The sequence below is a fragment of the Osmia lignaria genome, chromosome 2, assembly GCF_051020975.1.
Source record: "Osmia lignaria lignaria isolate PbOS001 chromosome 2, iyOsmLign1, whole genome shotgun sequence".
NCBI lineage: Eukaryota > Metazoa > Arthropoda > Insecta > Hymenoptera > Megachilidae > Osmia > Osmia lignaria.
Window position 1 is genome coordinate 9,063,360 of NC_135033.1, and position 26,719 is coordinate 9,090,078.

General features: G+C 45.9%; 1 protein-coding gene across 1 annotated transcript in view; it reads left to right on the top strand.

Annotated features, from left to right (window-relative positions):
• Nucleotides 1–26,719, top strand: part of LOC117606992 (reticulocalbin-2) — a 108,481-nt gene that overhangs the window by 12,275 nt on the left and 69,487 nt on the right. Inside the window, exon 2 of the mRNA XM_034330114.2 lies at nt 26,138–26,466. The gene's annotated coding sequence lies outside the window, so the exon portion shown is untranslated. The remainder of the gene's footprint in view (nt 1–26,137; nt 26,467–26,719) is intronic.

Consider the following 26,719-nt stretch of genomic DNA (forward strand, 5'->3'; position numbering starts at 1 on the left):
TTATCCTCTGCCCTCATCTTTTATCGTCTCCACTTCGCGACCATTACGAGCTATCGTTAACCCCTTTCGTGTCCAATAAAATAAACTTTCGATACGATCGTAATATTCAATTACAACATAATTAAAAATTTCGTAGCACGGAATACATAATTCAACGTTTCTCTTCTAATCCGATTATAGTCGACCACTGGCGACTTTTACTTCGCCAGTTAAGTACGGTTAAGTACCCGCGCCAGTACCACTTCGATATCATCCCTACTTCCATTTATTATTATGTGCAAAGATTCCTATCCCACAATCTGAAGTAGCCCAGCCGAAAATAACTCGACTGTGCACCCTCGTGCTTGCGGGCACTCACCAGATCCCACAATACCTACCAATGCCTGATAACATATCTCCAGATCGGAAGTAGTCTTAACTTCAATTAAAATGTTGCCTTCAAAATTGCTTATCAACTTTCACGGGTCGGTCCTGATTGCATAATACGACGGTAACAAAAAGGAACGAAAAGAATCGCAACGATGCGTCATACATCGACGAGTAGGCCCGCAACGACTGGCAGTCTTATTTTTATTTTGCCCGTCTCTCATTTTTCTCTTCTCAAGTTTGTTCCTCCTTTCCTCGGGATCGATCGACGACAATGCTCGTCCGAAGCGTAGCGTATATATACCCGATTGCATAACGGTACGCATCAATGCTGCCATGTCAGTGTTGGACAAAGTTGCAAGGAGAGCAGCACAAAAGGAAGCGATCGCACGTCATACTTAACGAGGACCCATCTTCTGCCTTCTTCTTCCCCTTACACTTCTTCATCTTCTTGTTTTTCTACTTCACCTTTTTTATTTTCCTTCGCCGTTCTTCTGCCTTATTCTTTCCCCCGTCAGCTCGTAGGCTCGAATCTCTGTTTATCTTTATCTCTTTTGGTTTGGTTTGTCGGCTCGCGGCTCGGCACCGTGATTACAGGGTACCCGGCACTCACCTCGGTAACTCTGGTGGTCCTCTTCTCCTCGTACTAGCAGAAAGGACGCGCACCATCCTCGGCAGGAGCAACCAGCTCCCTCTCTCTCTCTCTCTCTCTCCATCTTTTTCTTTTTCTCAACTCTTTTCCTCTTCTTCCTCTCTTCCATCACATCATTTTGTCTGTCTGTTTTTATCGATTACTCCTTATCTATCATTTTTCATTTTTCTCTCTTCTCTCTTCTTCTTCGTGGAATAAGGCCTAGTAGTGATAGATAGCTACTCGAGTACTCGCGAGAAAGCGCGTAGCTGAATCTACCGCAAGTGTCCCTCTAGCGGCGAGGCGCGTAAATTACCACCTAATCTTCGCATTCCTTCGTCTTCTATCTCCTCCTATCCCCTTCTTCTCTTATTACTTGTCCCATTCAATATTATTTTCCCATCTTTATTGTACTCTGTCCATCTTTACCGTCCTCGTCTTTCGCGCTTTAACCGTTCCACGTCTCTGTCAGCAGGCCCTTCTTCGTCTTCCTTGCCACTCGGCCTTTCTTACTCCCGTCTTCTCTCCCTTCTCTTCTGCCCTCTGGCCGCTGCGATCGTTCCTCTCTCTCTCCTCGTCTCCGGCAGTAACTACCTGTGTCTTATTAGCGATACAGTCGGGGAGAAAAGGTAGTCGAGTGGTTGCCCCGCTGATGTGTTAATCAGCCGATCCGAAGCGGCGCGGCTCAAGCGGCGGCATCGGCGACGTGTTGCGCGCGCGACACTTTTCTTTCACGCATCGAGCGGTTCGCGAGGGTTGATTTTATCGCGGGTAGCTCGAATTCGCCGTCCTGGTATCGGCACCAATTCTCACGCCCCCGATCGATGCCGAATTATTAAACTTCGTTTCGTTATCCAACGATCCTCCTCTAACAACCGGATTCCTCTCGTACATTTCACCCCGGCTAATCAATCGATGAATACTCGGCTTTCAATTTCAGCTCGTCTTCAACATCTTCAATGTTCAGATTTAATTTGTCAGACGACTCTCGTGACTCTTTTATTGAAATGTCGACGAAAGTTGGAATAAAAGATTCATTGTCGTTGAAGTTTTCACGGCTACGCGACGAATTAGCTGTTTAGTTGTTTTTAGCAATCGCTCCCGTCACTGGGAACTCGAAAGTGGTTCCGATATCGTTTACGATGCTGTTTCCCCGTTTCATCGTTTCCTTCTTCGTGTCCGGATTACCGTTACCGCACGTTTCGCTCATGCGAAAGGATTTTCGGGCTCGACCGGCGAATGGGAAACGAATGGATCGTTTAACGATCAACTGAACAACTTGTCGAATGACCAACATGAAAACTCCCCTGGCGCATTGAACGTTATAGGGTCAACGGAGTTAAAGTAGGATATCGTTTCGAGCGCGAAGGATTAATTTCAAATAAAATTAGCTCGATTCTGTTATGCCTGCTATTTCTAGCTGTAGATTTCACGGATTAGACCGAGTCAACGGTACAGTACGTGATTGCAGGGTAACTGGTTAAACGGGGGAAAAAAGGGGGCAAGAACGCGAATGAAGAAAAGAAGAATCGTAGGGAACAGAAAGTTTCCTCGGCCAGAATCGTTCCGTAACGAGGAACTCGAGTTCCATCTGCGGCTAACAGAGTATACCGATTTTCCATCTCCGTTCCGTGACCAGCGATCCTATTACCAGTGCACGCGGCGATGCACTCGCGGGACTCTAACGAGCCGTGAGAGAAAACTGCTGCCGCCACCTCTAATCTAAAGTGAATTTCGGCGCCGCGGCGCACCGTGACAATTTATTTTCACGATTTTATGAAGAGTCGACCCCCGCGATCCAACCCCTCCTACGGGTTTTTGGTTAACACGCAAAATGTCCTGCGGTTCCGTCCGCCTGAGTCATGCTTTCGGCGCCAATTCGCTTTAATTACAGCCGCCGGTAATTATCGAGTCGAACGGAAAGGAAGAAAGCAACGGGCGAGCCTCGATATGCCACACCGTACTCGAAGCTGTTCAACTTTTACCTTTAAATCGTTTAATTGCACGTCGTTTAACGTTCCGCTAAAGGAAATCTCTGTTGATTCGGTTCTTTGAAACTCTGCTAATTTTGTTTATTCTCTCGGGGAAATTGCTGTCTAGCGTCGTTTGTAAATCTCTCATCAGATAAGATAATGGCCTGGGTTAGGTAACCTGCGTGGGCGTGGAATTAATTCGTGCGGTTTATTTTTAGATTGCCATGTTTCGTACACCTTTGTTACGACTGTCTAGACGAGTTTCAAAGATACACTTCGCATAGAGAGATTACCAATGGACTAGTTAATCAATTCTACTTGGAAGTGTATTCGAAACTTTTCGGTATAACCAGACGTGATTGATAAACGATGTTCGCGTTTACTTCGCCGTGAGTTGTTGTCAAGATAACGTCGCATCGAAGCCCGCCGAATTGATGCAGTTCTCCGTTCCCTGCGTGAAATCAGATAGCTTTCAGTGAGAAACGTTTCTTCCCTGTCCCCGTTGCCGACTCTTATAAATTCCGGCCAAGATTTCGAGGGCTGACAATTCGGCAACCGGGCCAGGTTCGGCTACGTCTTATTTCGAGGATGTCTCTATCCCGAAAACAAGGATTTTCTTCTTTCCATTCGAAATTAATGCAACGGTGGTAAATTGTTTCGCTGCGATGTTTACGCGACACGAGGATCGAGGGTTTACGGGCGCATTATTTTCCACGGTTCGAGTAAAGGGATAATCGAGGAAGAGGGAATCGGGAGTGGGAGAAGGATCGCGTGTGCCGAGGATAAAACCGGACGACTCTCACGTGTCGAGCTGCGAATCGTCGCACCTGCGAGTTTATCAGACGGAAGAGGCCATAGAGTCACGGTAGCCTAGAGTCCTCGAGTCTTAAACGGTCAGCGGTAGTCGTACACTCTGTTGGGTAGCCGGCTTATCGGTAGGAACGCTGGAAAGGCTGGCTGAGTTGGCAGCCGTGCTTCCACAAGCGGAATCGTTGCATCTACGGCCCGGGCACCTTAACGCCTCGAGGGATCTTCACGGAAACGCTCGCGTGTTGCCATTTCGCGGCTCGCCTCCTCGACTGACCATGTGCTGACTTGTCAAATCGTGCGCTCTCCCTCTTTCTCCTCTTCTTTTACATACCTTTATTTCTTTTCCTCTTTGCGTTTCTACAAACTTCACTGCACGTAGCCTGGACAATATCCACCCATACCCTGTTACTTTCCGTATAAACAACCTTAAGTTCTTAGTGAACAATGCGTAATAGCCCGAGGCGGTTAGTTTCTGGATTTATCGACGGGACGTTAAGGTAAAATTTTTAACCGCTTAGGATTCCGGTAGTTATGAGAAAGGAAAAGGAAGGTGGTCGGGGGTCTAGGTCAGGGAACGCCCAGGGCGTTCGCTTTTTAAAGCGACGCTTTGTTTTCAACGCGACATTTCGTCTCGCGGCGACAAGGTAGCTAGCCACGGCCAGAGCTGCCGGCGTAATTAAGGGAATTAAAGAAAAAGTTTCCACGTCGTGCGCACGGCAGGAGCATAGCGCATTACGCGCAGCCGGGGCGACAAATGGCATTCATACGTCGTCGTCCTCCTCGTCGTCGCCGTGTAAAAAAGCTTCGGGAGTTAACGATGTACCGGAGGACTTCATTACCGCAGGATTCTCGCCTTCCCTCTGGCTCTACCTCTCTTTCTTTAACCAACGTCATTTCGATGGACCGTTATTTATTGCGAGCTTCATAAATAACCGTTAATCGATACCGAGTTTTCGTTGAGAGACGCCTTAACGATCCTTCGACGAGCAAGACTTTCGATGATCGTTTAACCCTTGTGTGGTCAACCGGCTACTTCGTGTGGCCATCGAAGCTTTCATATTTCAATTTTTACCATCGGGATACTGAAATTAGTAACTTAACAATCCGGCCACGTTAAACGCGACGCGAAGGATCAGAATTCCTTGGCGAATATTTCCGTGTCTGATCGGGGGTCGGTCGCGTAAATAAGAATACGAGAAATTCGTGGAAGCAGAAGTTCCAGTCCTTGGAAGGCATCGAAATTCTTCGATAGGTTCGATAGGCTAGTTAGTGACAATTCCTTCGTAACAAATACACACCGTTTACGAATTATGGGACGTTTCGTCCGTGCCGAAAGTGGGTGTCTCGGCCTCGAACGTCCTCTCCGGCCGCGGCGCATAAATTCAGATGGTCGCACGGAATACTTTCATCCGGACGAACAAGCATCCACAGAGGGAAGGCGAAAAAAGGCGCATAGCAGTGCCTACTGCGAATTTAACTGGACACAATTATTTCAAGATATTTGGATAAACTATTTCCAAACCGTAAATTTATTAAACGACTCGAAAACTTTGAATTCAACTTATAACATGATAAAATTGTAGTTAAAGTGTGGGAATAATTATGGACCAATATTTGGTAGAAATAAGCATCGTCGGGCAAAGGGTGCAGGAGGAAGGAAAGGGAAGGAAAGGGAACGCGCGCGAGTCGCCGGAAGGCGCTGAACGCGTAAATTCCTGCTGTGTGGTCGTTTCCTGCCGCCTCGTGCCTCCTTCGACCCACCTCCAACCTTTCTCCTCGTTCCATGTCCCTTTTCTCTGGCGTCGCGACCGTCGAGCGGGCCGCAGGCCGATTTAAATATCAAAGGCGGCTTAAATCTGACCTATACCACGCTGAATCATGTTACCTCTATAGGCTTAGAAGGGATTTACCAGTGCGCTATTTCCAGGCAACTCCTTCTCTTAGCAGCGTGTTGACCTAGGCGCTAACATCCTTCGGGACAAAGGCGGCCACCGCGATCCTAACGATCCTCGCACCGAAGAAACGGGCAAATATGCATTCGTCCTTGGACCCTCCTGTGAGAAACTTTCTGATCCTGTTGTTCGAAAATTATAATAGAACCTATATGTATAAATATGATCCCCCTTTCAGCAACTATGCAACGGAATAAACGAATCTTCGCGGAAAGTAGTCCGACTCGACAATAAAGACCGCCAACGCGTTGGTATAAAAGCAAAAGACAATAGTTTTCATTCGAAAGCAACATTCCAGCGCCATAGACGCCTGGTTAGAGCGGCGTAAGCTCTTCGGCTCTGTATTTAGACTATTCGAACACTATTATAAATTTCGAATTCCGATGACAGACGCATTTGTTTATATTATTCTCAGTGCTAATCGATAGAATGCATCGAACGAGGTTCGCGTGCAAGTATCCAGGTTGCAGTTATCCTGGTTCTACCGTGTTCGTTTCATTTTTCTTTTTTTTTTAATCTTGTTTGCCGCTACCTGTAATCAACGGTTACGCTTCATTTACACGTGCTTTCTCCGTGGAACTCGATGCAAACGATCGTTTTTCGACCGCGCCTTTCTTTTGTCGCGCTTCAACGATACTTGGTTCAGTGTTTTCTATGTCTGATCGAAAGAAGAGAAACTCGGGATGAGCAGCCAGTTGTTGGGCATACGTTTCTCACTTAGAATCTCATTAAACGAGAACCAGCCTCGTTACCGCATCGGAATGTTTAATACGTAAGACGCCACGGCGGTAAAGAGTGTCCGTGGAATGCGGTAACCGTGAACAATTTAACCCCTTCGTTTCTAATTATTTAACTATCGCAAAAAAAACGTTGGAAGCGTCGGTTTCTTCGGGTCCGAATTCGGCCGATATTTTCTCCCCGTACTGTACCTTATTTGCCGATAATCACGAAGAGAGATCGGTCCCGGGTAGACAGGGTGATGGCTATTTTAGTGGGTGGAAAATTATACGGCGGCTTCCACAGGCTCTAAAATGGGCAGCTCTTCGGTTACGAACTATAATAATCATTTGGTCGGATGAGGAAGGAGCAGCAGGCGGGACAAGGTGAAGGGAGTGGAAGGGTGAACGAGGATAAAGGTGGAGTAGTGGGATATAGAGGGCTTTGCCGTTGTGTACGAGTCAGTTGGAAACTGCCTCTCTTCGATGTGGTAGTCAACATATTTACCGGCTCGTTAACGTCTCGTAAGAGAGAGGACGATGTTCTACCTTCGGGGTATCTCGATGTCTCATTCTTCGTCCCCGGCTATCTCTCTCTTCTACACCACTCTAATACGCACCCCCAATTTACCACTAACGTGACTCGAAGTCGTTTAGCGGCGACCAGTCACTTGTATAATTAATTTTGCTCCTTTTTCGAGACGAGTACGCTGGCGAAGGATAGGCAGAGGCATGGACCGGCAGAGAACGCGGCTAAAAATTCCTTCCCTAATTGAGATCTCGCGGTGGCCAAGCGACAGGGCTGATTATGGCATTCCACAAACTCTTCCACCGCGCGAACCAAGGATGCCACTGATTGCCACCGTGCGCAGAGAACGCTGAAATAGATTCGTTACACGCTTCGTAAACGTTGCATAAATAATAACGATACGTACACGTATCCGTGCCGGTCAGCCAACGTGGCTGGATAACAAGCCGATAGAAGCTTAGAAATTGACGCGTTTACCGATACCAGTGTATCGATAGAAATTGGTCCGGGTGACACAGCACGCGATCTTGTTACCTTTTTATTGGAATAGGAATCGTGAGAATTTTCGTGGGGTATTTTCAGGTATAGAAAATTTAAATAGCAATATTGTATAATTTCGCAAAGTGGCAAATGGAAATCCTATGTAATTTTAGGGTGTTTTACTAAGCGTGACCATTTTCAGTCGGATTAAATTACTTAGCTAGTTACAGAAGCACGAAGGTACTGGTATGTTGAATGTTGGATTACCAGGTCCCCTTAACGGGTCAACACTTTTCCAACTGGCTACGGTTAACCCACGAGAGGCTCGCTGGGTCCACCGTGATTTCTTCCCTTTTACTCGTTTTTGATTGACAGCGGGGAGGGAGAGGTATAAAGGGCCGCCGAAAAATAAGACCAAGCAACCCCTTCCTCTCCCTCGATCGTTTCCTCTCCGTCTTCGCAACGCTCCAGTCTCTCCTCCCGTTTTCTACCTGTCTCTTTTATTTTTCCCCCTCTCGCGTCCCCTTTTGCGGCCCCGTACCCTTCTTCGCTTTGATTTCGGTAGGTAGAGAGCCTGTACAGATGAACCAAGAGAGAAGGAAGGTAGAAGAAGGAGAGGAGGACCGAGGCCCGAGACCGGGCAGTGTGTAATTTTGCGCCGGCTTAGGAAAACACGGCGGCCACCCGCGCGTTTCGCGAGCGGCAGAGATTTAAAAATAAAAACATCCACCGAACGACGTGGAAGGGGTAAGGGTAAAGAGGGTTACGGAGATCGCAGCGGCCACCTTGTTCTCCATTCGGGCGTCTCTTTGTCTCTCGGAGGCGAGAAGAGAGCCACTTTGCATTCTCGGCCGCGCGTGCTACTCGATGAAAACCGCGACGTATCGAACGCTCTTTCATCCGGGCGCCGAGTTTACTCTTACGAGTGTACTTTAATATCCATCGAAATCACGATCGACTAAAGTTTCCATAGAAATCTTCGAAATTACTTGCACGTCAATGTAAAAAATTCAACGAGAATTCACTCGAAGCGTGAAAATTCACGCATTTTCACGCTTATCGGAACAGGCACGCATACATGTCCCGATAATGGTCTTGACAAGCGAGGGAAGAGACATTTCTCCAAGCTGCTCTCGAACTTCTCGAGCATAACCACTCTTTTTCACGTGGCGAGGACGAGGTGTTTCTCAGGATTTCGTACCTTCTCCTCCTCATCCTCCTTATCCCCCTTGTCGAGTCGTCCTATGAAAAACTCCCTATCGCACGACCGAATCTTCCGGGCTATCGTCCAAACTGCAACCTTCCTCTCAACCGCGAAATAAATTCTCTATTATTCTTTTCCCTTCGCTGAATTTTCTGCTGTCGCGTGAAAATCCTCGTCGGTTCTTGAACTCGATCGTGTGAGAGTTCCTCGCTTTCAACCCCGACGTTCTTACAATTCTCCAGGGTATTTAACCTCGTGCACGCCTGTTTAACCATCCGCATTTATTTTTCCTTGTTTTATCACTTGAGAAACGGATCTAATCATCGAGCATCCGAGGATTAAACGGTAATTTTGTTGAAATCAGTAGTGCAAGTGCAGGGACGATGAGTCGGTCGGTTTTGGAGAGGAGAGGCGAGAGAATATCGAGCGAAAGGTAGACGAGGTCTCTATCGTGAAGAGGAGAGCACGTTATGCGGACCCACCGCGCCATCCGCGCCGTGGGGGTCCCTTTTGGGCAGCAACGACGTGCCGCCGCCGATGTATCTGGTTACCTGGCCGAGAGAACGCGAAAATAAAATAAAATCAAAGAAAAAAAGAAAGGGGGTTGGGGGGGAACGAGAACGAAGTGACGGCAGAGGGTAAACAGAACCACGGAGGCCCCGGGATTCGCGCGACTAAATTTTCTCTACCGTCGGTCTCTGCCACCCTGGATCCTCGACGGGACCCGCTTTCGAAATTAAGCCGTTAAGTACCGACCGGGGATCTCTGGCAGTCTCGTCGGTGACGAGGAAACTTAGTTTCAATGCCTCGCGTCACTCGTTAATCTCAATCCTCTGAATAACAGAAGCTTTCAATCTCACGATCGATCAATCGATAATTCGTTTGACCGTTTAACTGTCTCAAAACTACCGCATCGAAATATTAAACAATCCGTGATGGAAAATTATAGCCATCCTTAGCAGCGAAATTGGTAAGGCGTTTGAAAGTTTATCGGTCACGCTATTCGTCGAGCGAACGAATCCCAAAACGACTATTACCTCGTCCCTGTATCCCAGCACGGTTTCAATGATTCGAAACCTCTGATAATACCAACACGAATTCCATCAATCATTGCGATAAGAAAAGTGGAAAAACAGCAAGGGTAAGTGGGCGTTCAGGGTCACTTAGAATCATGGTCGATCATGTTTTATGCAGATTCATGCAAATATCGCGTAAAGAAAGTGAGCAAAGTCCAAGAGGCGGTAGAGGGGATGAAAGGTAAGGGTGGCGATGGAATTACGGCCGATACAAACGAGGCTTTACAGACGAAATACCGGTGCACGTTCTATAATGAAATATTCATAGCATGGCTGCGTACGTTTACGAGCCATGGAAACTATCGAGAAAATCGTGAATTACGAGTTTCCCCGCTTAATGAACCTTCGGTGGGATATATTGGGTCGATGTAAGGAAAGCTTTCGTTCGTCAGTAGATCTTTCCTATTCTGTAGACGGGCATTGCTTAATTCACTGGCGCAGTAGAAACGATCCGTATGTGATACGGCAGGCTATCATATTATTTTCTATCGAAGAGGAAAACCTCCTTTGCAGATGCAGAGGAAAGAAGGAAAGGAAACAGGAGGCCTTAAACCAGTTTGTAATATATAAGAGGCAAATTCGTAAAAGCGTAATCTTACGATGCCCGTCTCCGGGCACGTTGCGATAACATCTTTATTCTTTCTCGTATAAATTTTACGGTGAAACGGCGCTTGAACCGAAATACAACCGTAACCGAGCGGACGAATTATAAGGATCGTTTCGCGGATTAAAGGGACCTCGACCCTTCGCGGTGGCTATAAGATTCTGTTATCTCTTTCCTCGTTTTCCTCCTAATAACTGAGATTTCAATCACCCTTTTTAACTGACGTCTGCGTCGAATGACGAACATCATACTCGATCGTCGCGACCCTCGTCGAGTTTTATGATCATGGTGGTAATCTCTCCATTAGTTATTTCTCAGAGATGGGTCTAAAGTGTATTGCAACGAAAGTATTCGAAGATGTAATAAATAAATTTTAGTCGCCTCGAATGGACACCGTTCGAAGCGTGTTCGCGAACGTTTACGGAAATAGGATACTTTGTAGTTCGGCCCGGTACGCGATATTAAATCTGCAGTGTTCCAAAACTATCGGGCATCCGCCGGTGTTTCCCTTTAACGTCCAACATATTCGGGACACGCGTGGAATTTCAAGTTTCAGTCCACCCTGTTGGCTGGCGCAGCCCCTAACGAAAGGGTTGCACGAAGATATTCCAATAACGTGTGGCGCGGTTCAAAGAGCGCGAGACATTCGCTCTTCCTTCTTTCCCCGCGAACAAAGACGCGAATTTTTTTTATTTCCCTTTCAAACGGAAACATTCCTTCGCGGTATCTCGTCGTGCTACGGAAAGGAAACAATGTCATCGGGAAGCTTGATTATTATCTTGCTCTTATCTGTTATCCTAATAAACAAAGCTTTCGTTCTCTTTCTTTATATCACTTTGCACGAGATCTCGCGGCGGCTAATTCGAAAAATTCAATATTACAGAATATTTTACTGTTATTTTTAGCTGTAAACTGCGCTGATAAACGGTTGTACAAATATCTGCGTGACACCTCGTATAAAGCAGCTGTATTTAAATGGCTGCAGGGATGTTTGTCCGCGCGGAATAGTCTGAACGAATAATGCAAATCAGCCATAATTCGTAGAATCTGTATGGACGTGTGGGCGAGCTATGACCCCGACGTTGTTTCTACATTGTCGCGCATTGTTCGTGCATTGGCCGCGACTCGATTCCTTCAGGATCGACCGAAAACAATTGCGCGAGTCGGATTGCAGGTCGAAAGACAAAGGCTCGAGCGTAGGCTGCAACTAAACCCACTCGGCTTTTTGCACTTTTGCCTTTTCACCTAACTCGTTCCTTGAACATCTATTTTTTTTTCTTTTTTTTCTTCTTTTTTGTCGAGTACTATTTCATAAAGCGCCAGGAGAGCGTGGAAAGTCGAGCCTCGGTTCGTCGATATAACCGCGGTAGCTGATTTATGTTTCTTTCCGTTTGGGAAACGAGTCTAGCTGACCGTTCGCGTAAATCGAGACGATTCGTTTCCAACTGTACGTACGTTGCTGGATTTTTTCCACGTTGACTTATCGAATTCGTGCCCGATGTCCTCGATATCGATCCGAACTACCGGCGGAGACCAACGTCGGCCCTCCGACCCGCAACATATCTTCCTTACGTTTAAAAATTCACAAGAACGTAGCCCGTATTTCCGCGTTAGTCGCTCGCTTCGGCTGTCTTTGATGTAATCGAACGCGATCGGTGATACTTCTCGTTGCTTTAATTCGCCTCGCTCTTGGATAAGAGGGATATACGGTGATCGTACAGGAGCACGGAAATATCGCGTTCCAGGGGGGTGGGAATGACACATTAGAAATAGCCGTGTCTTATACGGCACGCGATAATATGAATAGCTAAATTTACTAAAAATTGATTTTCTAATCCCATACTATTACATATTTGATATTTGGTGCTACCATAATAACTCTAGGTCACAGCAGTTTTAATGGAAATTTGCAAACTCGAAATAGCCACCTTCGATATGATACACCATATTAAATAGAAGAAATACGGAAATGTCAAAATATCAAAGTATTATTAGTTTAGTTTTAATATTATTTTGATGTTACATGTCTTTCATTACTGTTCAATTATTTAACCAAATGAAATTTGTATCTAACCGACGAACGTAGCAGCTGTTTGAAACGGGCTAGGGTAATTTTAGCGATCGAATGGAACAAGGTTTCCTCTATTACAGCGACGAGACCAGTGGTCCCTTCGTTTCGGTTCTTCTCATAAATCATCCATTTCCGTAATTTGCATTATTCTCTAAAACAAACCGAGTCCGCCGTGAATCAAGACTTATTCTGGGATCCGGACTCAGAATCGAGTTCCCTCGGTGCATCCCTTCGCTCTATTACCGAAACTATACGGGCTCCACTATTCAAGCAATCTTCCCTTTGAAAATACACAACGCGACAGCAGGATCGAAATGAAAATTTCACCTAATTTATTGTTCATCTTCTCTTTAAGATTAAACGAATGCGTACCAACGAAAGGAATAATATTCGTAGGTCTGAAAATACACTGTACTCTGTCAATATTGGATGGAGTTGGAATCATGGATAGGAATTGTATCGTTCAATAATTCATGTCATTCGGTTGGAAAGCTCGGTACGGTTCAACGATATTCAAGTCCACCGCGAATGTAGCCTACTTTCTCGTCGAGATAGGCCGAAATCTCGGTCGAGGTTTTCGCAGGGTATTCGTATGAGATAAGTCAGTTTTCTGGTATTTAAAAGTCAATAAAGCTAATGAGTTTCTATTCATCGCGACAATCTTGTAATTGGCTCTGAAATTAATTAGGATCGCGCGGAGATCCTCCCTCTCGACGTACGTTTATTAATGCATTCGCTCCAAAAAATTCCAAAGCTCCATCTGTCAGATGAAAGCCGGCTGTATCAGGTTATTCTTGAAACGTCAACTCAACGGAAGTGACTGCGTTTTAATTGAATTTTTACTCGCTAAATAGAGAGAGAGAGAAAGAGGAACAACGGCATAATCGTTCAAAGATGATTTCACGAAACGCGAAACGAAAAGGGGTGCTTTTCGTGCAAAGCAGCGATTTCATTTTGCAAAGTATCTTTTCATCGTTTGAATTTGATCCTCGATGTAACTGGCAATTTGGTTCGTTCAACGATGCAACGTTGAGAACAAGAGAGAAAGATAGAGAGAGAGAGAGAAAAAAGCGCGACGCTTCGTGAAAGTTTAATTAAAAATTGAGCCGAGACTCGTATTAAAAATGCAGCTCGCGGACAGATGAAACGAAAGCTTGCAACGAAAAACAAAAAAAAGAAAAAAGAAGGAAAAACTGGGGAATAACGGGATAGCGGGACGCGGAGGATAGGCCTGAAAGAAAGAAAAAGAGAAAGAAGGAGCGCGTCAGATTAAAATGTTATTCGCTGCGGGCGGTCTTATCAAACGGCCCACCGGCGCAAACGATTTCGCTTTTTGCCCCTGAGAGGAGCTTCTTCTCTGCCCTTTTTAATTTACACGCGGCTACCTGCGAATTTACGCGGAGCGTGCGACAAGTCGCGCTTAATTACACCGGCAATTTTTCCGGACTATCGTGCAACTATTTCGACAAATTTGACGGTGAACGAACGACAGAGAATTTCATTTTTAACGAAACGCGAACTTCTAAAATGAAATCAATCAAATTGCTGATAAATTAAGAAGTATTGTTCGATTGACACGTACAGATGGTTAATATTCGACAGATACGGTTGAATTCAAACGATTCGCTGTTCCATGCGAAAAAATTCGAAAGCAACGCATCAATACGAAATGACGAGCAGCGAAGCGCGTCCGGAATCACGGGAAAACGTACTTTTCGGTCTGGGAAATGATATTTACCCCGTCGCCAACTAAACACCGACCGGGCCACGAATTAATGGGCCGTTGTTTCGACCAGGCGGACACGACGCGCGCTCGTATTGACTGTTCGTTAATTGAGTGACGTTCTGCAAATACTTTAGTCGCGGAAATAGCGGCCGTCTCGCCATCGATTCGCTTGATTGCCGATACGTACAAAAGGCTGACTTTTACTTTCCATAGTAACGGATTTTCATCCCCCCGTTCTGCCTAAGATTCGACGCGAAATTTCGTCGACGGGAAAGCGTAAAATGGTTCGAAAATGGGAGCAGAGGTAGATGGGAGTACGAAGGAAGGATCGTAGGAACGACGTAACGCGTTGAAATGCTCTCGCGCTCGAGACGGATGTGTCTCGCGAGCGTAATTACGGAACGCGTCGAGTTTTCTCGTCGGACGGCAAGAATTATGTGACCGTAATAAATTCCAGCGTTTCAACGAGGCCCCGTCGAACGAAGCAGCGTACCGTGTTACGTAGAAATTTCGTGTCTTTCCATCGACTTGCCCCGTGAAATCGCGATAAGCTCAGTCGAGGATCGCGCCTGTGCCGTGAGAATTAACGAGGTCCGAATGCTTGCCGTACGGTATTCGCGATACTCGACGAAATTCCACGGAGATCCGCCAATTAGATTCGGAATCGATGCAGGTCAAGAATACCCAAAAACTCACCGGCCTCGGAGATATTTCGAGGGGCCTCCTCTCGAATGAACAGGTAGCAGAGAAAACGTTCGATGTCCAGGTATACCTTTTTTCGATCTCCGATACGCGACTATGGCTATCGGACAAAATAAATTTCTCGCCGACCGATTAGCCGCGATAAAGACCGCCGCGCGCCGCTTCGTAATTATGGCAACAATTAACACGCGGCTTCGATCTTTCCCGCGATTCTTTGAAACGTCGCGTTTCAAACGGGAATGACAACTTTTATTCCGATCGAAGCGAGGTCAAATGGAACGAGAGTTGATTAAGCACAGGTATACCAGACTGTTTACCTGCAATTTTATTAATGGTAAAAGTAGAGACAGCCTTTTCAGCGAAACCATCGGTAATGGCATGATATGATAGTTTTTTAATAAGTCGAGTGGCTGAAAGATTTCTATTTGATCGATCCACCCACACCTCGAATCCCGAATCGAATTGTTGATCGATTGTTCCACTTATGAGAGGGGGAGAGTTGGAGTCCGTTAAAAAAGGCAACGCGTATAAAGACATCAAGGAAGAAGGAGATATCAGGCGCGTGGCTAATGCAGCCGTTACCACCCGCATGTTTCAACACGGCCACCCTCGACTCGGACCTCTTCTTTTTTTTTTTTCCTCTCTTTCGCTGTCTTCTCTGCGCTTCGCATAGCCAGAGGCTGCTCTTAATCAGCGATCGCAGAGCTGAGAAAAATAAATCGTCGCATTATTCAAGGGGTCCCCGGTAATATGGATCGGGGGTTGATGGAGGGGGGAGGAGAAAAAGGAACTCGGTGGAGGGTTAGAAAAGAAGGAGACGAAGAAGCGAAGGAGGAAGGGTAAAAAAAGAAAGAGGGAAGCGTGTGGGTAGGGAGTGGAGCCGGCGCTAACCGTTCGCTCGTAGCCGGCGAGATAACTTTCTGTAATTCAACCGTACGGCGACGAATACTAATTCCCTCCATTAATCTCGCCGGCTCGTCTCGTACGAACCTTTTCGATCCCGTCTAGTCCATCCTCTTTTCCGCTGTTGAACGGCTTTCAGAGCACCCTTAAATCGCTGACCGTGATTCTAGACGCTCGTTTCTCTGAACCTTCGTCCAGGAAAATTCAATGCCCCTGGTGTGATTCGCAACAGGCATTTTCTAGCTTGTTTCTCGTTGAATTTTCAAGATTTCAACGTTGGCGGATTGAACGCCCGTATAAATATGCATAGACGGTAGCGGGAAGAAAATTCAAGGGTGCGTGGGGAAATCGTTTGGCAGTGTCGAAGCGGCTTGAATAATGAACCTTCTTCCGGCGGGAAACGAATAAAGCCGGGCTTCAAAAGCGTACGACTGGTACTTTGCTACTCGCGATAACAATTTCACGGTGACTCGTTGATTTGGCCGGGTCAAAAGAAACGGCGCGGCGATGGCACGAAATTCGCCATAGTCCTGCAGCCGTTTCATTTCCTAGCAGCGTAGATTTATGGCTCCGCGAAATTGACAGCGTAAAAAATTCAAACTGTACGCGATTTCAGCATGATACTGGTACGCTCGAAAGAACAACTCACTTCTGACCGCGTTCCCAGTTTCTTCCATCTCGGAAAAAGATAATTAAACCGGTGGCGAGCATCGTCGAGAATCGTATTCCGCGACACCGAATATTAAATAATTTTAAAGTTCCCACTGTAAAATGGCACAAATTTACAGTATCGTTATAATATTTCCATTATTTCGAAAGGACTGACCGTCATTTTTTACATAGAGTCGTATTCGAACGTGTCCTCTCAGAGAGGACAGTTTTTTCGAGTAAAGAGAGGGTTGCTTTTTCCCAAGCTTACTCGTCGACAGACGGAAAGAATTACAACGGGCGATGATAAAAATGAGACCCTCGCGGTATTAAATCATCATAAATTTGCATCCGGAATTGGACTAATGACTAGCGCGAAGCTGAGCCACTCCGAACGAGAGATCATCCTTCCCGCGGTTTGTCAACCTTCCTTTCCTACCTACTTCATCAGTGTACCTTCTACCACCGAATTTTTATCTCAACTTTCACGCAACTCGTACAATTTTCGAGCGTGTACGATAGTCGATAGAGCACGATCGTGTTGATCCGGTATTTCGATTTGCTAAATTATCCTTTCTAGTGTATCGTTGAAAGAACAAACACAGCAGGCTCCCCTTGGGAATATAACGCAGTCAAGTTTGTTAAATAAATTTTGCGGTTTCGTGTATACAGTCAGAGTAAGAAGTGAATGATGGAAATTGGTTGATACAGCGAGCATCAGCTACGATGATAATTATTTACCTGTTATTAACAGAGTTTGCTGTACGAAACTTAAATATTAATATATATATTAAATAACTATTTTGAATATAATCAGGTAAACCGTGATTCAATATTGAAAGTTACGATACTTATATATGTTTAATGAAATTTCCATTGGCCGTGGGTTAATATTGAAGTTTTTACTTTCATCGGGTTATTAGCAATGTTAACATAAAATCGTCGTTTGAATGTAAAAACCGTAGATTGACTTTTACCCGCGACTGTATATAGTTCATGGTCTATCGCTCGTAACAATTATAATTAATTCAGACGAACAGCGATTCAAATCCAAACACGACCGGCTGTCCAAATATTTGCATTTCCCCGGGGGGTTTCGTTGAAAATTACAAAAACGAGGAACTCGAGAGCAACGAACGAGTGATTTTATGACGACTCGCGGTTCCGTTATCAGAATAATTCGATTAACCTGGCCGGAAACGGAGTACGTGTTTCAACGAGCAATTAAAAGATCGTTTCTAATAAAGAAAGGCTTCGTCCTCTTTCTCTGATTCTCTGCAAACAGGGAATAATCGAATCATCGGTGCAATTAATTCGAATACCCGATATATAAATATAATCTAATGGTTACTTTCAAAAGTAAAATACTCAAAAAAAAAAGAAACCAGCAGACCTTTGGTATTGTTCGAGTATCTCTCGAGGCTGTTGGACGAAACTAAAGGGGCACCTTCGAAGGAGTTGCAGAAGGGAATTTAACATGAACCTTTGGCGCGAACGAATTCTAGATCGCGTCAAGGTACGTATTAGGAAATGAATTTGGCAGTGAAGATCTTTTTGCACTGCCTCGATCGATCTCCCCGACTGTTCCACCCCTTCTCCTTCATTCTTGTCTCGATTCCTGTTAAAGACGAAAACGAAAGCAGCCGAAAAGGGCGGCGAACATCTTTTTCTCGTAGGGATCTAGAAATTGTGTAATACTTTTCCAACAGGTTATCGAACCCTATGCCGCGCGGAAAAAATGTGTACATCTGTCGAAAGGCAGATAACTAGTTTTTCAGGGTGCACCCTGAAGCCGAAGCAACCCTCGAGAGGGAAGATTGTCCGGGAACGCGACGAAACTCGGTGAGAACTCACTTATCCTCGCTACCGGTTCGTTCGTGTTCCACGCTCTTCAAACCGGCCGATTTCATTACCGTGGTCCGTCTGGAAAATTAGCGTAAAAAAGAAAAAAAAAAGGAAAAGGTTACTTCTCGGCAAGGCAGCCGACGTGGTCCACTTTTCAGCGAGAACTTTTCCTTCCTTCTTCTGCTTCACGGTTAAGAGCGATTCTAATTATGTTAATTAGTCAGCCAGCACCGTGGCTGCCGCTTCTTCCTTGGTGGTTGGGAAAGTTTGCTCGTTCGCGCCGAGCCGCGCCGTCTTCTCTTTCTCTTCGTCGAGGAAATCGGCCACGTGGCCGCTCGTAAAAGAGGATTTTCGCGCGGTATCCTCGTGTAACCGCGGCGCATTTTAATATACCCCGAACCGCGGAAGGATCGACGTAATCCCACCCCCTTTATTAAAACTAGTTATCACTTTAATAATTGGTCCGGCTTTCCATCGCGTTTCGAGTGGAATAAACTTTACCGAGGGATATGAATACTGTTGCGGCTATCGAAATATCCTCGAGCTTTTCCGGTTGTTCGTGTTGCGCACTGATTAAGAAAGTAATCGTATCGCAAGAGTAATCTCATTTTACAACGAGTCAGGGGGATGTGAAGTGTTCGGGAAGAGCAATTGTTGTACGCTAATTCTCTTCTAATCGCTGGAAAATACCGTCGGATAGAATAATATCATTAGCCAGTATAATGATATTATCGTGATTTGCCGGAGCCATCGGAGGAAAATCAAATTCCGCCAAAGTTTGCGCAAAATCATTATTATTATTATTATGGCAGATCGTTGCAAACAATGCGCTCGGGATTTCAAATATTGATCCTGTGACGTAGTCGTAGGCGAAATTGCCCCGATGCCACGCGTTACAGTCTCGTTACGGCTTGGTTTATAACCAGCAGTGCTTAGCAAACATACCATTCTAATCGACGATAAGCTTTTTCCTCGACAATCACCGCTTTGAAATTCGCTCTCGAACCCACCGGCGAGAAGATTCCGGATGCACACGGTGTCGGTTCTTAAATTCGTAGACTGATTTGAAATAAAAGTAGCAAAGGTGTATGCACAGAGTGTAGTCAGCCTCGGCTAGGCAGCTTTCTTCCGTTGATTTTCATTCGCTTTTGTGAAACGCTCGCGCCGTCTGCTGTTGACGGAAAAAGTTCTTAATAGTCGGATTAAAAAACAATCGCGCTCGAAACGCGAAACGAGACCGGCAGAAGAAGATTATTCAACGAAATACGTTTCTGGAATGCGGGACGAAATTCAGCTCTCAATTTTGCCAGCCGCGTTAATGCATACAGGTCGGCTAGGTCAAAAGATAGAAGATGGAAAGACGCGCGAACGGGAACAGAGGAAAAGTGGTATCGCGTACAGAGGCAGAAATTACTATTAAACTCGATTTCCTCGAAACGTCGAGCGAGCCGCGGTACCGGCTGTCCTCCATTTTCGCGGATCCGCTAGCTCTCGGTCACGAAAACCGAGAAGAAAAACGAACATGAACGCGTTTTTTTCATTTCCTCTCTTCCATCGTTCCATCGTGGAATTCTTGTTTCCTCGCTTCGAAACAGATATCTCGCAAACAACGATGATACCGCGAGCCATTTTAAGGCGAAAATTTCTAAATAGAATTTTTACAACTTCTTTCTTCTCTATAAATAAATAAGTTGCTTTTCCTGTCGGCATCCAGCTACACCCTGTTACAGCCACTTTCGAACCTTTCCAACTTTCCGTTCGTTCCTACGGTTCGTTAAAAAATTCTATCAACCGCGTTATCGAGAAAATAATTAACATCTCAGGTAGCGGAGGACTTGGTAGTAACAATCTGAACGTCTAAAGTCGTTTAATAAACGTTCGACGTTGGTGGTGCCTTTGAAGGTTCGCGAGGCAAGCCAAGTTGTCGCTCCCGCGGCAAATTAATGAATTCGGTATCGATTTTAACCGCGCTCGATACCGCGGCTAATTATTGCGTAATTTGTCCTCGACGATATTAATAGCGACGTATATTGCCAGACGAGAAACACAGCTTCTCCACGGCCGGCGTAGGTAGGTCGAAAGAGCGAGAGATCGCACGGTGAGATTACGATTGTAGATGAGTCGGGCTTCAAAAGGGGAACCCCCCAGGGCGAGGATATGCAGAGGAGAAAGAGACAGAGAGACTTCTCGATGTGGGAGGACTACTTCGTAATCGAGATGCAGCGAGAGGTAATCTCAGGCCTGTCCTCTGGCCAGTTACCTTTTTGTAGCCACCGTCGTGGCCATTTCTCCTCTCTCCTCTCGTTTCTCCCTCGTTTTCCGGCGATTGCGTTCAAGATACCACCTTTCTCGCGTGACCCTATCGCAAGCGTGATTACTCTATTCCCTCTCTAACGATAAGCGGCAAGTCTTCCTTCCGATCAAAGCTGACTAAATAAAATCCCTTTAACGTCACCGAGTGGATCGACTGTCGATCGACGGTGGTGGTGGTATCGAGCAACGCTTACGAAATAATCGAGGAACGATCGAAGAAGAAGAAGAAGAAGAAGAGGAGGAGGCAGGCAAGCGGTGAACGCGTGCAGAGCAGAAAAGACGAAGGATTCCAGTAGTGGCGGCATAGGACTTAGGTCTGTTCATAAAGCGAGCGGGTAGAAAGCATTTATCCTTTCGGGGTAGAAGGCCTGGACAGCGGTAGAATAAACGGAGTCCGGGGCAGTCTTATTTTGGCGAGGACTACGGCACAGCCGGGACGTGCTCCTCCGACTTGGACGGGCACCATTATTTCTTCAGTGTCGACAACTCCTTGCCGCTGCCCTTCTGTCCTCCCTACGGCCCCTTATAGCTTCAACAAACCAACGCCAAATACAGAGAGAGCTCTTTTAAGAGAGAAAGAGAGAAATCGTGCAACCAACTGTCCCCGGCGGCGAGAAGAGGAGAGGAGTGGAGAAGGAGCAGAGAGATGCAAGGACTACGCCGTTAAGCCGAGGGGAACGCTGGCCTAAGACCATCCCGCGGGCTCTGCCTCTTTTGTTGACAGGACTATGAGAACTCGCGCACGGTGATTTATCGAGCCTCGCTTATTCTTAGTCCTTTGCGGCGACTCGCGTTATACCCGAGCCGCGTTGGCTAACTGGCTGGATTATTAAGCGTGATACGCGCGCCCGCTTCGCAACCGAGCCTCCATCGAATTCCCCTTTATCCTTCTTATTCTACTTCTCCTCTTTCCACTTCTTATTATAATTCTTCTTCACGGCATTTTCCATACCGCTAAGTTGAATTTCATGAAAATTCTTCGATCAAGTGGAATCAAATTATGAATTTTAATTTTGAAATAGATTCACCGATCGGTAAATATCGCTAGGGGAAAGTTGAAAAGTCTATCGTTCATCGGGGGAAAAGAGTTCCACGAAGGAACGATCCTCCATGTATAATAAAATATGATAAAACACGCGGGTCGCTCGCCGGAAGTCAACTTCCCCTCGGAAGTGGGTTTCTGCAAGTCACCAGCCACCCCCGTACTCGTTTCCTAGGACTTTGTTAACCTCCTCTGTGTGTTGAAAAACTGACTTTATCAGATGTTTTTTTTTTTTTCAAGCATTAAAAGCAAGCTTTAGCTGTACTTTTGACGTATCTTGATAGGAGAGTTTTGCAATTATAATGAAAAAATATTATAAATTATTGCGGAAAAGCGAATAATAATAGAACACGATTTCCTTCGAAATCGATACCGAGGTTCACGGTTTTTCACGCGGATAAACGTCGGATCGTGCGAGCAATTTCGCGAAAAGAAATACGACCGGCGATGGCCAGAGAGAGCCCGGAATAAATTTCACGAACGACTCGCACGATCGCGTGGGAAGTCTACCGAAAATTTCCCCGAAGAAAGCGTTGCCTTCCTCCTCAGCTATTCGAACGTGCCAGCAGCGTACCCGCGCGTACACGCGTCCGAGTAAGTGTAACCAGCGGCCATATCTGCTAGCCATAATTCAACAACGAAAAAGACGGCTTCTCAAGCTGCTTCCTAGCAAGGAGCTCGCCATCCCTTGGGACCACTGTTGCCGAGGAAAAATGGAAAACCTTATCGTGGCTTACGCTCCAGCTTCGACGGGCTAACGACCCCCTTTCTCCAAGCGTCGTCGCGACGATTCAACGATTTGCGGAACAAATGAACGACCATTTGTGAGAATATCTGGTTGTATCGCGACAAGAAGCTGAAACTCTTAGGATACGGATCCATTCGAAGGGCGCAACTATCGGGTGTTTTATTTCGCAATTTGTACCGTCATTTTGTTAGGATTTTCTTTCCGCAGTTCGTTCAATTTCCAGCGTGACGAGCAATTACCAAATAAATCGAGACCGGATCCTTTATTCGTGGAAGCTGGCCAATGATTCGCGAATTAACAGCGTGTATTAACGTTTGAAAAACCGGATCCGTAGGATCGCGAGCGGTGCAAACGATTTACCCTTTTTCGACGATCGGGCACAGTCGAATCGAGTCGGTCCGTTAACCGAATAAACTTTCGTCGATCGATATTAATTCGAGCGGGTTCCGGTAATTTTTTATTTGTCGAACGAAACGATAATCGGCCCGTCGTGCCGGCTAATTTTTATCAAATTTCCTGTTCTGTGTTATTTCAAACGGACGCCACAGGACAAATTTCATTTCGACACTTTGTTGCCGGCGCCGGCCGTTTCGCGGTGTATTTTAATTCGATACGCTTTGATAGCCCGTGAAATTTGTTTTCCGCCCGAATGACACACCCCTCGTTCGACCGGGCCCGGTCCGGCCCGCCCTACCTTCTGTCCAATTCGATTTACAAAGGTAGGGGTGTCGATTTTTACGACCTCACCGCGAGGTCCACCGGCACGGTTCTTATTATACCGGCATTTTTGTTGATGAATTGAAAGAAGGGGATGCTAACCGTTTTATTGACTCTCGCATCCTCTGGTGCGAACGTCTTATTTGTATTCAGAGGGCGAACTACCCTCGCGGGATCGTTACCACGAGATACAGACCGGCCATCCAGGTTCGGGAAATTTGTGGTATAGATAAAACTTGCGCCACGTTTTCGTAATCGTCCTTCCTGCTACCTATATCGAAACTTTGCGGTCCTCCAATCTGTTTGTACAGAGGAAACTCCAGTTTGTTGAAATATACAGGGTGGTCCGTTTAACGCGACCACCTCGGATATCTTCGTTAGGATAATTAACTGGATTTGTCTAAAATGACGATTTAAGAAAAGATGAGCTGGCACGCGTGCGAAATTCTTGGACGGTTCTTCTCTCCATTCGCGCGGTACACGCACTTCAAGTTGCGGCGTTAAAACAAACAAGAATCGAGGTCCTATCCCAAGACGCCGAGGGCGACGCATGCCTCTCGCCCAGCCACGCTTTTTTCCCTTTTCTTTTCTCTCTTTTCCTTCCCTCTTTTTTTTCTCTCTCTCCCCTCTACTTCCATTTGGTCGTCTCTCTCTCTCGCGATCCAGGTCCCAAGCATTATGCGAGAATTTTAAACGGTGAACATTATGAAATTCTTTCGCGTAATCTCCCACCCGGTTGGGCCAGACCTTCTCGTTTCGACAGCCACCCATTCCCCCTCGATCTTCTTTCCCACCACCAGCGGTCCGTGGACCGCCCTCGAAAATCTCCACGATAAATACGCCCTTACGATCCGGGGGCCCCATCGAGTTCCTAATTAAAACGTCACTCCTTCCTCTTCTTATCTCGTCCTCGTCGAGGAAATGTGTCTTCATTCGTTGAACCAGTGTTTCGCCGAATGCTAGACACTCCTCTCACGGAGTAATTGCTACTCTTTGCCACGCGTGGACCACCTGAACGACAGCGTTTCGCGGCACTCCACGAATTCGCGAACGAATTCTTTCGTCTCCGATCACGCTATCGGTAGTGGTAATCGCTCGATCGAAAAAGAGCGTTCGTTTTAATTAAAGCGTCGGATACAGAACGTTTCGTGGATTGTTTTGTTGCGTTACACGTTTTACGCGGCTCGTTTCGATCGGTATCGGTAGATGCGTAATGAGTAACGGTATCGATAAGAATTGTGATTTGGGAAATTTTCTCGTTTTTTTTTTTTTTTTTCGAAGAAAATATATGATTTTTTATCGAGTGTACAGGTAAAATCGTTATTCGAGGAATATTATTAGCAGTGAATCGAGCGCGTCAGAGTGAAAATATTTTTTCGATACGGTATCGATACTTCGGAGAAACACGTTCGATCCCATCCCTGGTCACCGTTAACGACAGGTATCTCCACCGGTTTACCCCGAACGTTACCCCCAACCGGCGAAAAAGAGGCCCCGGGGGCAGCCTCGTTGGGGACCACCGTCGCCGCCGTACGGCAAGACAAACCGGAGCCACGAAAGAGACGAACAAAGATGGTCGGACGAGGACAGGGGGATCGAGAACGCGGTGATTTCCGACCGGGTAAAGAAATGCGGCCGAATTAAAGCTCCGTTTGCACCGGGGGGCCCAGATGACCAGGCTGCGAACGTTTTCGGTGGCAAGGAACAGAGAGAAGGACCAGGCGGCACAGGGCCCTGCCGTAATTGGTTCTGCATATTTATGAAGGTACTCCCTACCAGAACGAACCGGAGCCTTCCTCTTCCCTGCTATCCCTATTCAACCACCGCTAAATTCTCGCCTCTCCTTCTAAATATTGTAACAAAAGTCAAATCAGAAGAAGCTCAATTTCAATTTTTCCTGGCCAAAGTCTATTTCGTTGAATCGTTTGAAAACGTTCGGTGTAATTAGGGAAAACGAACGTTTTTCTTCGGACGCGACAGCTGGCAGGATATTTTAATTGCCTAATTAGTTTGCCGAGGAGAATGGAAGGATTCCTTGGACGATCCTAACCGCCCGATGTCCTCGTTAAACTTTCGAAATATGACTGAAGATTCTTTCTTCTTTGCGAATCAATTTTTCTTCCCGCTACGTCTAACACGAGTTTCAACTGAAATTGCTTTAAGAGAAAATGAATTTTTTATCGAAACAAATGTAGCTTTCTATCTAAATACGATTTCATATACCTTTTGAATGTTCGTTACGAAGCAGCGCGTTTTGTTTCAACCACGCTGTCAATATTTCCATACTTTCCACGTCGTTTTCTCTAACCATTTCGTTTGGCAAAGGGATCGAACAAAGCTGGCAATATATTTCTCGTTCGAACCGGTGTGCCAACACTTTGTGGTCAGATAAAAGAACCGATTCACCGACGTGTAGCCGGGTGCTTTGGTGTTTCGCGAGTACAGGAATCCCCGCGGGTGGTGCCAGTCGGTGCGAAGCGTGTCTCGCGAGCGTTCCACGCCTCCCCTGTGTCGACGAATTTTCAATTCTACCCTTTTAATCGAAACGCGGCTCGAACTGCTTCCCCCGCATACCGGCCAACCTTTTTTTTTCTCTTCTTTATTTTCTAAAAATTCTTCTAGCTTTTTCCTTCGATCGCAGGTCCGTTTCGAGACGACTAATGGGCTCTCGTGTACGGTTTGCAAGGCAATAAATACCGGCCAGCCGAAATTCGAGGTCCATGGATCACGGCGGAAACGCGTCTTCGAGCTTGGCCCACGCTCGTAAACGATTTGCGAAACTGTGCGATCGCGTCTGCTCTGAAAAACCCACCCCATTCGGTTCGTCGTACCGGAGGAAGCGGGTCGAACTGAAAAATGTTTCCACTCAACGATACAAATGGCCAGCTCCTCCGCCGCTGTTACAGAGAAAACGAAACAAAACTGTTCCTCCTTTTATGTATGTGTTTGGAGTCGCGAATTGTATCGAGAAATGTTTAATTTTCGCATTGTAGGTTATGTCACTAAGGTTTGTTGAAAGATTTAAAAGAATTCATTTTATATTCTGTGAAAATAAATTTGTATTTCATATTTGTGTTCCAGATATAAAGCAAGACTCTGTAGAGGTGATGTTTACACGATAGTTGTGTTGATATTCTAATCGTAGCCGAGCGAGTTTCAAAAGTTCTTCTACCTGATCTGAAAGTATCAACAAACGCCGAGTCGCGCGACCGTATCGAAACGACCGAAGATGAGTCACGCGTCAGTAGTGAACGGGATCGCGAATAGAACGTTATAGAGTCGTTATTGGTCCAGGTTATAACGAGTGTGTGTTAATTTTGATGGCTAATTCCGATTCCTCGTCCACACCATGGAGATTTAGACGAACCCCATGTCCAGCTACCAGACTGTCACTCCTCTCTTCGAGTAAGGTAGGATCTTTTGTGTTTTCGTATATTAACCTTACCTAACCTAAATGTTTATGCGTTTCGTAATGAAACTCCCGCAGTTTTATTCGCCATATAAGTACAGAATTAATGAATATAATACTTAAACGAACATGTACGATCGCATTATATCGTGCCAATTAGGGTAAGACGTAAATGTACGTTCGTATTACTGAAATAGTTCATCAATATTTCCGATGTTCGGTCGTAATACGCGGCTCTGGTTGAGATAAAATTT